Below are 13,107 nucleotides of genomic sequence, written 5' to 3'. Positions count from 1 at the left end.
TCTCAATTCCTTGGTGGGCTGGAGAAAGAACGGACACATTCTTGTGCTTTGAAGGAGAGTGAACCATGGATGCTGACCGACTTGGTGACAATATTCTGGTGCAGATAAAAACTGTTAAGATACTCTTCAAATATAACAGCAGAGGTTTTTTTTTTTTTTTTTTTTTTAAACATAGTGGTTCGTTCTTAAATGAAAATTTTTAAAAAGGAATAACACTTGGAAAGTAATTACTTTGATGAATCAGTAGAGTGGTATGATTTACTCATATGATCAATACACATCCATACTGAGTCAAAGTTGGGAGGGGCATCCCAGACCCAGGAAGGTCCCCAGGCTATGAGGCTGGGTCAGGGATCTTTAAATGAACCTTCCCAGCAGAGGGAAGGTGAAACCATTTGTGGGTTTTGTTCCCAGTTTCCTGATGGCTGTGGGGTGTGGCTCCTTGGAGACAGGTTTAACTTCACCAAGTCAGACAATAAGTGTACTGAGAGCCACATGTGCCCAGCACTGGGCAGTGTCCCAGTTGACAATGACACTGAAACCACAGCACTTCTTTTCACCTGGCTCTGGGATTTTAGAAAAAGGGAAAAGAATAACACGACCAAAATATACCTAGTCTAATGACCCTGATGTACTTTAATTATGTTATTCTTAGAACATCAGTCTTTTTCTTGAAAAAAATTAGCCTTAAAATTATTTTTTCTCTGTATGAAAAGGGCAAAAATTTAACTGAGAAGAAGTGTCTAGTCCAGATTTCCTGACCTAACCTTAAACAAGTACTGGATTACAAGTTCTGTTTGGAAGGTGCGTACTTTCCTAGAGTCCTCCAGGCTCTCCGAACAACCTGACCTGCCCCGGTGTGCACAGCATGTGTGAGCAGAGACCTGACCTCAAGTTCTAGCTGCCAGGTTGCTCTCTGAAAGGCTCACCTAGACAGTCCAGAAGCTGCTAAGTCACACAAGTGTTGGTTACTTTGAAAGGTTCAATCTTGGCTACTGGCCTGTAAGACTTTCTTTCATAGAGAAATGCTTTCAAAGAGGAAGGGAAGCATCTGAAATCGGATCCTAAGAGGAAAATAGTAAAAACAGGCAGGTTTTTATGAAACTGTCCATATTGGAGCCAAAGCTTTGACCACTTCTGCAAAAGGAATGCTTTTCTTTGCTATTTTCTTCCCGTTCGCCAATGGATTCTAGGATTCCCTTAGAAACGTGTCCTTTACGCGCCTTGAGAGGCTTGTGTCTCTTATGATGTAGATGTGGAATGAGGACACGTCAGCGCACCCTCATGCGTACTTGGGGGATTCAACGTGGCCACGGGGCTGGCTTCCAGGGCCCCTGGCTCTGTGGGCGGGGAGCAGCATGTAAGGGTGGGTTGGTGGCATTTTGTTGTCTTTTCTACGTAACTCTTTTAAACACATATTCTAAGGGAAGCTTGTAAAGGTGGTAATTCAATTCCTAGAAGAAATGAGATAGTGTTTACGCATCTCGTGTTTTAGTTTTACCAACTAGAACGTTTGCCTGGAGGTGAATTCTTCAGCCCAGTGGACACTAATCTGACTGTTTTCAGGACGTAAGAACATTGATGCAGTTGGCAGCATGAGCTCTTATTTCTTTCTGGAATTGCTCGACAACCAAAAGAAAGTGAACAGAGCCTGCATTCAACATCGTCGGACCGAGGTCCTGTGAATGCAGCGGCGTGCTGGCCCATGTTTATGACTCCGGGTTTGCAAGGACTTTTATCCCGCACTGGCTGCATAGAGCATGGTGGTGGCTGGCCGAGAGGAGCAGCTGAAATCTGCTACTGATGTAATATCACTTCATTAAGCACATAACCTTCTATTTTCCTGTCAGCTGTCTTTGTTGACCAGACGCTCAAAGCTAATGCTATTTTTATGAAAGCTAAGGCTTCATTAGAGCACCTCTTTTTGGGTGATCAGAACAGGGCTTTCCCCTCGAGCACTAGGGCTCACCTCCCCCAGGAAGGCTTGGAGTGGCTGTGTCTGCATTTGGAGACGGAGGTTTCTCCAAACTCCGAGCCCCCGTATAAGATTGGCCAAGTGATGCAATGACTCCAGGGCTCATGGTGGATGCCCAGCGTCTAGACCAGCTATAGCTCCAAAGAGAGTTCTAATAGCCAGTGACTGAGGATCATGCACAACTCTCTTTCTGCTACAAATGCATTGTTAACGCGAGCGTGTACAGTATTCTGTTCTTGGCAACTTTGGCCAACATTTCCTTTGTTAATCCTCTTGGCTGCCAGACGTTGCTCTGCGCCTAATACTTGTTCTTACAAACTATTCTTTCTAGTGTATTTGCCCTATTCTTTTTTTTCCTCAAAATTTTTAAATGTTTTTTTTTATTTATCTCTGAGAGAGAGAGAGAGAGACAGCGTGAGCAGGGGAGGGTCAGAGAGAGAGGGAGACACAGAATCCAAAGCAGGCTCCAGGCTCTGAGCTGGCTGTCAGCACAGAGCCTGATGCAGGCTTGAACCCACAAACCATGAGATCATGACCTGAACCGAAGTTGGATGCTTAACCGACTGAGCCACCCAGGCGCCCCTGCCCTATTCTAATATGTAAACCTATTCACAAGTTGAATATGATTGTTACGAAAACAAAATGCTCTAGGAGTTATTGAATACAACATTTGATTTTAGCCAAACTCACTGGTGAGAAGTAGGCTTGAAATCCCCGTTATAAATAATGATCATCTAAGTTGGTGAGATTGTGTTCCTGTAATTACTAAATGGAAGGTACTTATCACAGACTAGAAAACAGTCTTGCTCAGGAGGAGGGAAACCAAATGACATTACACTGAATGCTCCCAGAGTGCTGGCTAAATCATTTAGACGGTTCTGGCTAAATCATTTCCTGTTCTGAGTAGGTATTGTCTGAACCAGGGTGCAGCTGGAAGGTGGCCCAAGTCCAAAGGCAGACGACAGTGGTATAAGTTCCAAAACGTATAAAAACTGGTAAAGAAAAAATAGACACAACAAGCCAATAGGAGCACAAATAAAGTAGGTGAGCAGACACTGAAAACAGAGTTCAAAATGGTCAGTCAACGCATGAATAAACACTTGACTATCATCGTGGTTAATGACATACAAATTAAATCCATTATGAGACATTGTCTTTCATTTACTAATTTGGTTGAGATTTAGAAGCAAGCTAACTCTTAGGGCCAATGAAGGTTAAGTGATCTGTGGTGGGCAGAAAATAACGCAACCATTACACAGGACGATTTGACAGCACACATACAACTCAAAGTGGACGTATTTGAACTCAGCAGTTCCACTGATAATCGTGTGACTCACTCAACAATGTGCAAGACTGTGTACTCATTGTTCACAGGAATAAAATAATGGCAACAAGCTACGTGTGTGTCAATAAAGGGTTAATAACTATGTGATGGTGAGCATCCCCTGTGGGAATACGTTCTCATTCCAACTGCAAAACACATCTGGGGTGTGGCCACTGCTGGCCCCTCTACCACCGTCCTGGTGCCCAAGTCCGGTCCACAGGATGGCTCGCCCAGTTGGCCTTCCTGGTTCTACTTCTGTGAACCTGAACTATATCACCTGACCCCAAAACGACAATTCACACTTACTGGGATGAAAAAGTTTAGGTTCACTGCTGAGTGTCAGTTCTAGACTTCTACAGAGTTTCTACCTCCTTCTCTCCTCTCTCTTCCCTTTTCAGGATCCTAAAGGGCACACAAAAAGTCTGTTACACAAAACATGTATAATGTTAATTCCCCACTGAGTTGTTTGACGCTATTTTTAAAGTGGCTGAAGTCAATTGCATGTTGTCATGGACACTTCTATAGGAAAAAATAAGTGTGTGACTGATGAGTGTGATTTGACTCCTATTTTTGGAAAAACTTGCCTTAAGTTCCAAGTCCTGAAACATGTAGCTGGGGTCAGAAGGGCGTCCACTGCCGTTGGTTCCTGGGGTCGGTCTGGGACTTCTCTGGTTGTGTGAAGAAGGGCATCTGTCCCAGCGAGGCCGGCTGGGAGAAGCAGCCCCTGCCGGGCTTGCCGTGGCCCCAGAGCGGCTGTGAACTCTGGTTCTGCTTTGCCATGGTCACCTGCTCATTCTCCGGCACAGTTGTGTGTCATGTGCACCGAGCATGTTCTGTTGGTGGTGGAGGTGGCTGCAGTGGGGGCCAGTGCACGGAACTCCCAGGAATGTGGCTGCTTCCGTGTGGAGACCCGAAGCCACAGATAGCTGCTCTGACTCTCCAGATGCGCAAGAAGGACCGACATTGCTTCTGTGTTATCTTTTGGCTTATTTTATTTCGACTTCGTAAACTCAGCTATTATCTAACATAAAACCGTTTGGGGTTGTAAAAGTGTATGGTGTGCTCATTTTCCATTAAACAAATGTTACTAAGAAACATAAACTTCTGTTTTTTTATGCGTGTAAAAACAGTCTGGCTCCAGGCCTCTCCTCCATTCCCCCCTGCTCTCAGCCTTCAGCTGCCCTGCACTTACAACGGTCCCATGGGCCTCGAGGGTCATTCCCACCTGCCGGCCCTACACGCTGCCCCGTGCAGGGTGCCTCGTGCACTTCACGTTTGGGCCCTGCCCAGCAGCTCTCTCGTGAAGCCCCCCCCCCGCCCCCCTCCCCCGGTCTGGAGGGAACTCTCCCTGTATGGTCTTATCCAAACGGATTTATGTCAGTGAACATGCCCCCTCTCTCGCCCTCTGGGATGTGTGCTCTTCGAGAGTCTGGAGAAATGTTTTTTGTTCAACACACTCACCCTGCACAGCACCTGACACGGTGCCTTGCTGGTAGCCCTTGGTGGTGCCAGGTTGCTGGGGAAAAGGACCCGACGGCCTCGGAAGGACTCTTTTCAATACGGCATCTAGACACACAAGAACATGGATGGGGATGACAGCTGGGGGCCGGAGGGGCCCTCGCCTTGGTGACCTCTGGGTAGGACTTCCTTGTTCTAGAAGGAATTGCCTTTATTGTACCCAATAGTCAGAAACTAAAGGGTCATCCCTGTGGGACTCCTGAGGTGCACGAGCAGCGCAAGGTCAACAGCCAACTGGGTGTCAGGCCAAGAGCAGCACCTACATGTGGCTCAGTTGTTTGCAGACGTGAGGGTGGCGGGGAAGCACCCCTCCCGCAGGCCCTGGGGGCTCCGCGTGGGGCAGGTCACATAGAATCCCGGGCATTTGCCTGTGAATGAGTTTCTAAGTGGATTTTGATGCAGATCAAAGCTGAAACGCATCCCGAGAGGCTCCAAGGGCCGCCGTCCCGCTGGGGGCCTCTGCCCGGGGCCAGGGCGGCCTCCGTAGGCGTCCCTCCACCCCAGACAAGCCCGCGGGCTCCCCCGGGCCAAAGGCCACCTACCCGTGGCCACGCAGGCCGTCCGGGAGAGAAGGGGCTGAACCAGGCTCGCCCTTCGAGTTCTCCCGTGTGGGTGTTTGTGCTCTGTGTCCACTGCTAACAGGAAGCCGCAGCCTCCGAGTCCAGTCATCGCCCCGACCTAGGGTGGAGACCTGGTCCCCGGAGCCCAGAACCGGGACTCGCGGCCGCGGCCTCGGGGCCAGCCCCTCCGGCCCCCCAAGCTCGCGGCCCCCCAGGCCCGCTCCGGCTTCGGGCCGCCGAAGACCGACGCAGAGGAACGCAGTGGGACGGCCCTGGCCCAACCTGGGGAGACGCTCGGCACTAAGTGACCCGGGCATCGTCTCCACGGGAGGAAACGGCGGCCAAGCTCTGCTGCGACGCTCTGCAGCGGAAACCGGGTTCTCGGAAAGCCAGGGCGCGTCCCCGGGGAGCCGCAGCCAGACCCCCAGGCCTTCCGCAGCGGGTGGGGGGGGGGGGGATTCCTCGAATCAACAGTAGCAGGGTCCGAGGGGAGGGCAGCCGGGAGGGGAGTAGTTTTGCTGATATTTATCTATTTGTTTTCCCTGTAGAACAAACTGTGTTTTGTGTCTCTTTTATAAACTAACACAGCTGTGCTGCAGGCAGTGTAGACTTGGGGGTGCCCGGCGTTCAGCGCATCCGCAGCCATTCCAGGAAGCTCCTTTGGGACCATCCAGCCTGGTGTCACCTGCCAGTTAAACAAGCCAAGAGGCATGTGCGGCAAAGGAGCTGGTGTGTGATGGCCAACTGCATTCATTAACCACCGTGAAGTAGACCCATGTCCAGGATACTAAAATTATGGTACCAATAAAACAGTGCATTCGAGGATGCAGGGCGGGCCATGCAAATCCGCCTCCAGACCCGTGTCTCCTGTGCCCTTTGAACCGGTTAACATATTTGAGTGGCCCATACCAGACAGGAAATAGCTATGGTTTCCTGTTTGGCTCAGAGTACGCCTCCTTCTAAAAATGCTAGTGCCAACGACTCCTACTTCCTCGTATTTCTGGGCACCTGCCTTGATCCTTTTATTAAAGTGCTTTTATGTCTAAATAAACATTCTCCTTTGTTTACTGTTCCCTTTCTTTTATTGCAACCGGTCTGCACGCAAATCTACCATCGATCGCCACCTGCCAGGTGATGGCAGTGTGCAACCTCTAAACGGATGCTTTACCAATTCCAAGGGCTAAGTGGCAGTGAGGGCTGCTAGACACCATGGAAGAAAAGAGCCAGCAACTGTGCTGTGATGTTGCTGGGATTGGAGGCAAACATACATTTCCCACAAAGCACTATGTTTTTGCTGCCTCCTCCCCCTTTACTCTTCCTTTACGGAAATTTATCTCCAATCAAACTTCCTTTTATAGACACCCTAGGCGGGAGCCATTCCCAGCTGCCTATAATGCCTAATTGCCCCAGGCACCTTGTATGCAGGTGGGAGAACTCTCACCCCCTCCCCCCCCCATTCATGGCCCCTCTTTCATTGGAGACATGGATCTACTTCTCTGTAGTTGGCTCATGGTCACATTCCTACGTCCTGGATTTCTCTCCTATCTCCTCCCACCTTACAGCTGCCTGTCGTCTATCAACCCCACCTCTGAGGAGTACTTCAAGCGCAGACAACAGATCAAATTCAATGCAATATTGCCACCTCTTTGTTCTTTAAAAATTTGTTGGAGGGGCGCCTGGGAGGTTCAGTAGGTTGGATGTCTGACCAGCTCAGGTCAAGATCTCATGATTTGTGAGTTCTGGCCCCGCGTCAGGCTCTGACGTGGAAAAAAGCCAATCCCAAAGGGTTGCATCCTGTGTGATTCTGAACGGAGAAAAGACGTAACATTGTGAAATGAGAAAGATACAGAAATGGAGAACAGATTCGTGGCTGCCAATGGCTGAGAGGGTGGCGAGGGACCAGAGGCAAGTGGATGTGGCTAAAACAAGCAACATGGAGGGTTCTGGTGGGGATGGAAATAGCCTGTATCTTGACTACATCGATGTCAATGATCTGGGTTGGTATTATTGAACTGTAGTTCAATATAGATGTTGCCATAATTTGCTGTATAAACAAGTTGTATAAACAGTGTTTCTTTCTGGACTCTTCTGTTCTGTTGGTCTCCATGTCTTTCTTTATGCCAAAACCATGCTGTTCTGATTATTGCAATTTGGTGGTATGTTCTGAAATCAAGAACTGTGAGGCTTCCCACCTGGTTCATCTTTTTCAAGATTATTTGGCTATTCAGGATCTTTGAGATTCTTTATAAATTGTAGGATATTTGTGTTTATCTCAACTTTGCTGAAGCCGTTTGTTACCTCTAACAGATATTTTTGGTAAACTTTAGAGTTCTCCATATATGAGACTGTGTCATTGATGAACAGAGATAATCTTGCTTTTTAATTTTCAATTTGGATGCTTTCCATTTCTTTTTATTGACCAATTGCTGTGGCTAGGACTTCCAGTGCTGTCTTGAATAGAATTGGTGAGAGGGAGTATCCTCGACTTCTTCCCGATCTTAGAGGAAAATCTTTCAAGCTTTCACCACTGAGTAAGATGTTAGCTGTGATCCTTTCATATATGGCTTTTTTTTTTTTTAATGTTGAGGTGGTTTCTATTCCTAGTTCTTGAGTGGTTTCTTTCTTTCTTTCTTTCTTTCTTTCTTTCTTTCTTTCTTTCTTTTTCTTTCTTTCTTTCTTTCTTTCTTTCTTTCTTTCTTTCTTTCTTTCTTTCTTTCTTTCTTTCTTTCTTTCTTTCGATGAAAGAATGTTGAGATTTTTCCAGTGCTTTTTCCCCATCAGTTGAGATGATCCTATAGTTCTTTTTTAAATGTTTATTTATTTTTGAAAGAGAGAGAGACACACACACAGCATGAGCAGGGGAGGGACAGAGAGAGAGGGAGACAGAATCTGATTACGTGTGCCTGTATAATTCCCTGTCCTCAAGATCCTATGAGCTCTTCCTCCACCTGGTGTCTATTGTTGGTACTGCAGTTTCCCTGGTTCAGCGCGGGGCCACCTTTATTCTCGGAGGACCCCACCTGGCATCTGTGTGGTACCCGTGTTCCCCTCAGCACAGCAAGTCAGTGAGGTGGAAACCAGTGCCTGCGTCAGGGCTCAAATATTCCAAACATTGATGCACATTCCATCCTATCTTCCTCCTGAGAGAAGGCCAGGTGTTTAGAGCTTTCTCCCAACTGTGCTTCATGATTCTGGGAAGTAGTAGAGACCAGGGTGGGCAGAGGAAAGGACTTTCTCACCTGCTTGTTTGCTTTGTGCTCCCCTGGAGCACTTTAGCCGCTCGTCTGGTGTCCGAAGCTCTCACAAAGATCGTTTAGTCCCTAGACTGTTTGTAAGCTACTATCTTTACAGGAGAATGAAGGCCTGGGACTTCCCGCTCTGCTATCATGATGGTCTCAACCTAAATTCTGATACGTTTATTTTTTTCTTTTTTAAATTGCACTTCATATATTTCATTTTCTACACTTAGGAAAGCAATATATCTTATTTGTATTATTCTGAATATATCTCCAACTTAGATGCAATTTTTCCCAATAACTTCAAAAGCTTATAAATATCTATAGTTTCACCGTGAATGAAAGGATTACTTCATTATGCTCATACCTCTTTCTTCTATCTCCTGGTACTCACCAGGTTACTATTTTGCTATTTTTCAAAATTTTATTTTATTTACTATTTATTTTTTATTTTGAAGTGACTTTGCCATTTAGAAGTCATCTATAAACTAGTTTGATTATAAATAGCTCTCAATTAAAAGATCACATTCATTAATTTATAAAATATACATATTAATGCTTCTTATACGTACAATAACTAGAAAAACCATTCACAAAATAGTAGAAATAAAAATCAGGTTATAGCTATGGATTAAGTGTGTTTCTTTCCTGCCAACCTGGGATGCAGAGGGTCCATTTTGGAAAGTTCAGTAAATTTTCCCAGGTTATTTGTGGATCACTTTCTTAATTACATGAATCATATTGCATTGCTTCTTTGAAAATGTATTCATCAGTTTCTTGAAATATTTGTGGTTTCTTTTAATGTTTATTTATTTTTGAGAGAGAGCACGCACAAGTGGGGGAGGGGCAGAGACAGAGGGAGATGCAGAATCCGAAGCAGGCTCCAGACTCTCAGCTGTCAGCACAGCTCACGTGGGTCTTGAACCCACAAACGATGAGATCATGACCTGAGCCGAAGTGGGACACTTAACCCAATGAGCCACCCAGGCGCCCCTTTTAAGGGTGTTTTCAATGACAGTTTCAACTGCAAATTCCCACACCTTTAGTCTGCATGACTGAAAATGTTTTATTCTACCTCCAAATTTAGCTGGTAGCTTAACTAGATATAAATTATGTGTTCACGTTTTCATTTAGAAAGAAATTGACTCCATTTGCATTTTTGCATGTCATATTGCTGCTAAGAATTTTGATGTCAACCTGAATTTTTCTTTTTTTCCTTTTTTTTAATGTCAGGAAGCTTTCTGAATTCTTTTCATAGCTGTACTTTTAAAATTTCCTGTGCTATATAGTATTTTTTTAAGTCATTGTGTGTTTTTAACAGGATGTTTTATAAAAAGAGAAAAGATAAGCCACTGGAGGGACAAAATACTAATTTTCTGGTAGAAAAGTGAGTAAAGAATATGAACAGACAATTCTCAGAAGAATAAAAGCAAACATCTAAAGCAGTTGAAACTTTATTTTGACTCCCCTGTAATTAAAAAGATAAACTTTTTCCATCCTAATGGCAAGAATCTTTAAAATGGAAAAGTTCTATTGGCTCGGATGTGGTGCAGCTTTTGCTCTGTGCTTTGTTTTCGTGTGAGGATAAACTGAGGAGGTTGTATTAGAAGATTACTTGGCAGTATAAAGTGAAAGTAATCCATATAACCTTTGAACAAGCAATTATAGTTTTATACCCATCTTATAAAAATCAAATTACACTAGCAATGTAAATGCATATTCCCCTCCCCCCAGCTCAAATGGATTATAGATCTAAAACTATAAAAGTCACAGATGGGGCGCCTGGGTGGCTGAGTCAGTTAAGCGTCCAACTTTGGCTCAGGTCATAATCTCATGGTTCATGAGTTCGAGCCCTGCTCTGACAGCTCTGAGCTGTCAGCGCCTGCAGCCTGTTTCAGATTCTAGGTCTCCCTCTCTCTCTGCCCTTCCCTCACTCATTCTCTCTCTCTCTCTCAAAAATAAATAAAACAGTAAAAAATAAAATAAAAATATAAAACTTAAAGAAAACATAGAAGAATAAATCTTTGTGACCTTTGTTTAGGCAAAGCTTCTCAGAAAGAACACCAAAAGCACAAGTAATGATAGGAAAAATAAATTGGACTTCATAAAAAGTATATGTTAAAAAAAGGAATACTGTGAAGGATGAACCTTAAAAACATGCTAAGTGAAGGAATTCAGACCAAAAAAAAAAAAAAAAGCCACATAATGTATAATCCCATTTATATGAAATGTCCAGAATAGGAAAACTGATAGAAATAGAAAGTGGACCGATGTTTGCCTAGGTTTAAAGGGCTTGGGAGAATGAGGAGTGACCCCTAATAGATTACAAGGTCTATTTTTGGCTTGATGAAAATGCTCTAAGACTGACTGTGGTGATGGTGTACAACTTTGAATATACTGAAAATCATTGAGCTGAACACTTTAAATGGCAAAATTATGTTATGTGAACTATATATCAATAAAACATGTAAGAATTTCTTTCACTCTGCTAATATTTTTTTCCATGTATCAGGGAGCTCTGGCATTAGGTGCACATGTATTTACACTTGTTAGATCTTTCTAGTGACCTGAGTGTTTTATCATTATAATGTTCTTCTTTGTCTCTTGTGACAATCTTTGACTTAAGGTCTATTTGGTCTGATGGAAATCTGGCCATCCCTGCTCTTGTTTGGTTTTTGTTTGCAAAGGTTATCTTTTTGCATTCTTTCCCTTTCAGCCCATATGTGTCCTTGGACCTAAGGAGAGGCTGCTGTACACAGTGTGTACTAGGATCTTTTCTCCTTTTTTAAAATCCATCCCCCTAGGTTGATGAGTGGATTAAAAAAGACATAAATTTTCCTTTTTATTAGGAAATTTAATCCATTTACATTTAAAGTAACTAATGAGAGACAAGGTTTACCATTGCTGGTTTCCTAAGGTTCCTCACTATTTTGTCCCTGTTTTCCTTTCTTCCTAGCTTCCTTTGTGTTTCACTAATTTTTAATGGTGTCATGCTTTGATCCCCCTCTCATTTCCTTTGTGTACCTTCTGTAGCTATTTTCTTCATGGTTATGATGGGGATTACATCAAACATCTTAAAGCCCTAGCAATCTATTTTATTTTATTTTCTTTCACTTATTTTTCCATCTCTATAATTTTATCATGTTGAGAATAGTGTACAAATTGTATCATACAATATTTGATATTATGAATTTGGCTTCTTTCACTCAACATAATGCCCTTGAGACCCATTTTTGGTGTTAGGTATATCAGTAGTTCATTACTTTTTATTGCAGAGTAACATTCTATTGTATTGATTTATCACATTTTGCCTCTACACACATCAATTGAAGAGCGTTTGGGTTATTTCCGGTTTTTGACTATAACAAATAAAGCTGCTATGAACATTCATATACAGATTTTTGTATTTATGTGAGTTTGCACTCTTCAACATAAATGCTCAGGAATGTTATTGCTAGACCATATGGTAAATATGTGTTTAGATTTTTAGGAAACTAGTAAATTACATTGCAGAGTGGTTGTACCATTTTCTACTCCCACTAACAATGTATGAGAGATCCAGTTTCTCTGCATAATCACCAACAAAAGGGAAAGGAAACTACTGGATCATGAGCGGAGACTTAGAGAACTAAGTGATTCCATGAAATGAAACAATATCTGTAACATAGGAGTCCCGGAAGAAGGAGAATGAGAGAAAGGGGCAGAAGGTGTATTTGAACAAATTATGGCTGAGAACTTCCCTAATCTGGGGAAGGAAATAGGCCTCTATTTTAAACTGATGACAATTTCAGTCATAAACAAAAATTCTACTCCTTTTCATATCTTCATCTTTCCACTTTAAGTTGTTAGTGACACAAATTACATCAGTTTGTATTGTGGATCTAACACAGATTTCCAGATATTTTTTGTGCCATTCTCCTTCACATTCCATTCCAGAACTAAGAGTGACCTGTAAATCAACACAACAATTCTACAGGATTCTGTATTTGTCCAAGTACTTACCTTCACCAGAAAGCTTTGTATATTAAAACTGTCTAATATCCTTCAATTTTACCTCAAGAGGGAATCTTCAGCATTTCTTGTAAGCAGATTTAACTCTGAACTACTTCAATGCTTGTTTATCTGGAAATATCTTAATTTCACCTTCATTTTTGAAGGATAATTCTGTCAGGTATTGTCTTCAGTTTGGGCAGCTTTTCTTTCTGCACTTTGACTATATTAGCCCACCCCGGTCTTCACTTTGTCTATATTAGCCCATGCCTGGTCTGCTGAGCAATCCTCTGATATTTTTATAGGAGCTCAGCTGTATGTGATGAGTCGTGAAGCTCCAAGCCCTCCTTCTCCCTGGCTGGGGCTCTCTCCACCTGCTCTCAGCGACAAGATGCCTAGGTGCCTGGAAGCCACACTCCTGTGCTCAGGGAGGGCAGAGGGATTGTGGCCCAGGGCGAGACTTGGATCTTCTGACTTTATGCAATACTGGTTCTGCCTCTTTCC

The 13,107-nt window shown here is 43.7% G+C and overlaps 1 long non-coding RNA gene across 2 annotated transcripts in view; it reads right to left on the bottom strand.

Annotated features, from left to right (window-relative positions):
• Positions 1-4,766: 4,766 nt before the first annotated feature.
• LOC120237972 overlaps positions 4,767-13,107 on the bottom strand; it is a 28,159-nt gene continuing 19,818 nt past the window's right edge. For both annotated transcript variants that reach the window (XR_005530099.1, XR_005530098.1), the window contains exon 3: positions 4,767-4,865. This is a non-coding gene — a long non-coding RNA (uncharacterized LOC120237972). The remainder of the gene's footprint in view (positions 4,866-13,107) is intronic.

Source organism: Hyaena hyaena, unplaced genomic scaffold (assembly GCF_003009895.1).
Source record: "Hyaena hyaena isolate Hyena2069 unplaced genomic scaffold, ASM300989v1 scaffold_194, whole genome shotgun sequence".
Lineage (NCBI taxonomy): Eukaryota > Metazoa > Chordata > Mammalia > Carnivora > Hyaenidae > Hyaena > Hyaena hyaena.
Note: the sequence above shows the minus strand (reverse complement) of the source record. Positions and strands in the feature narration are given on the sequence as shown.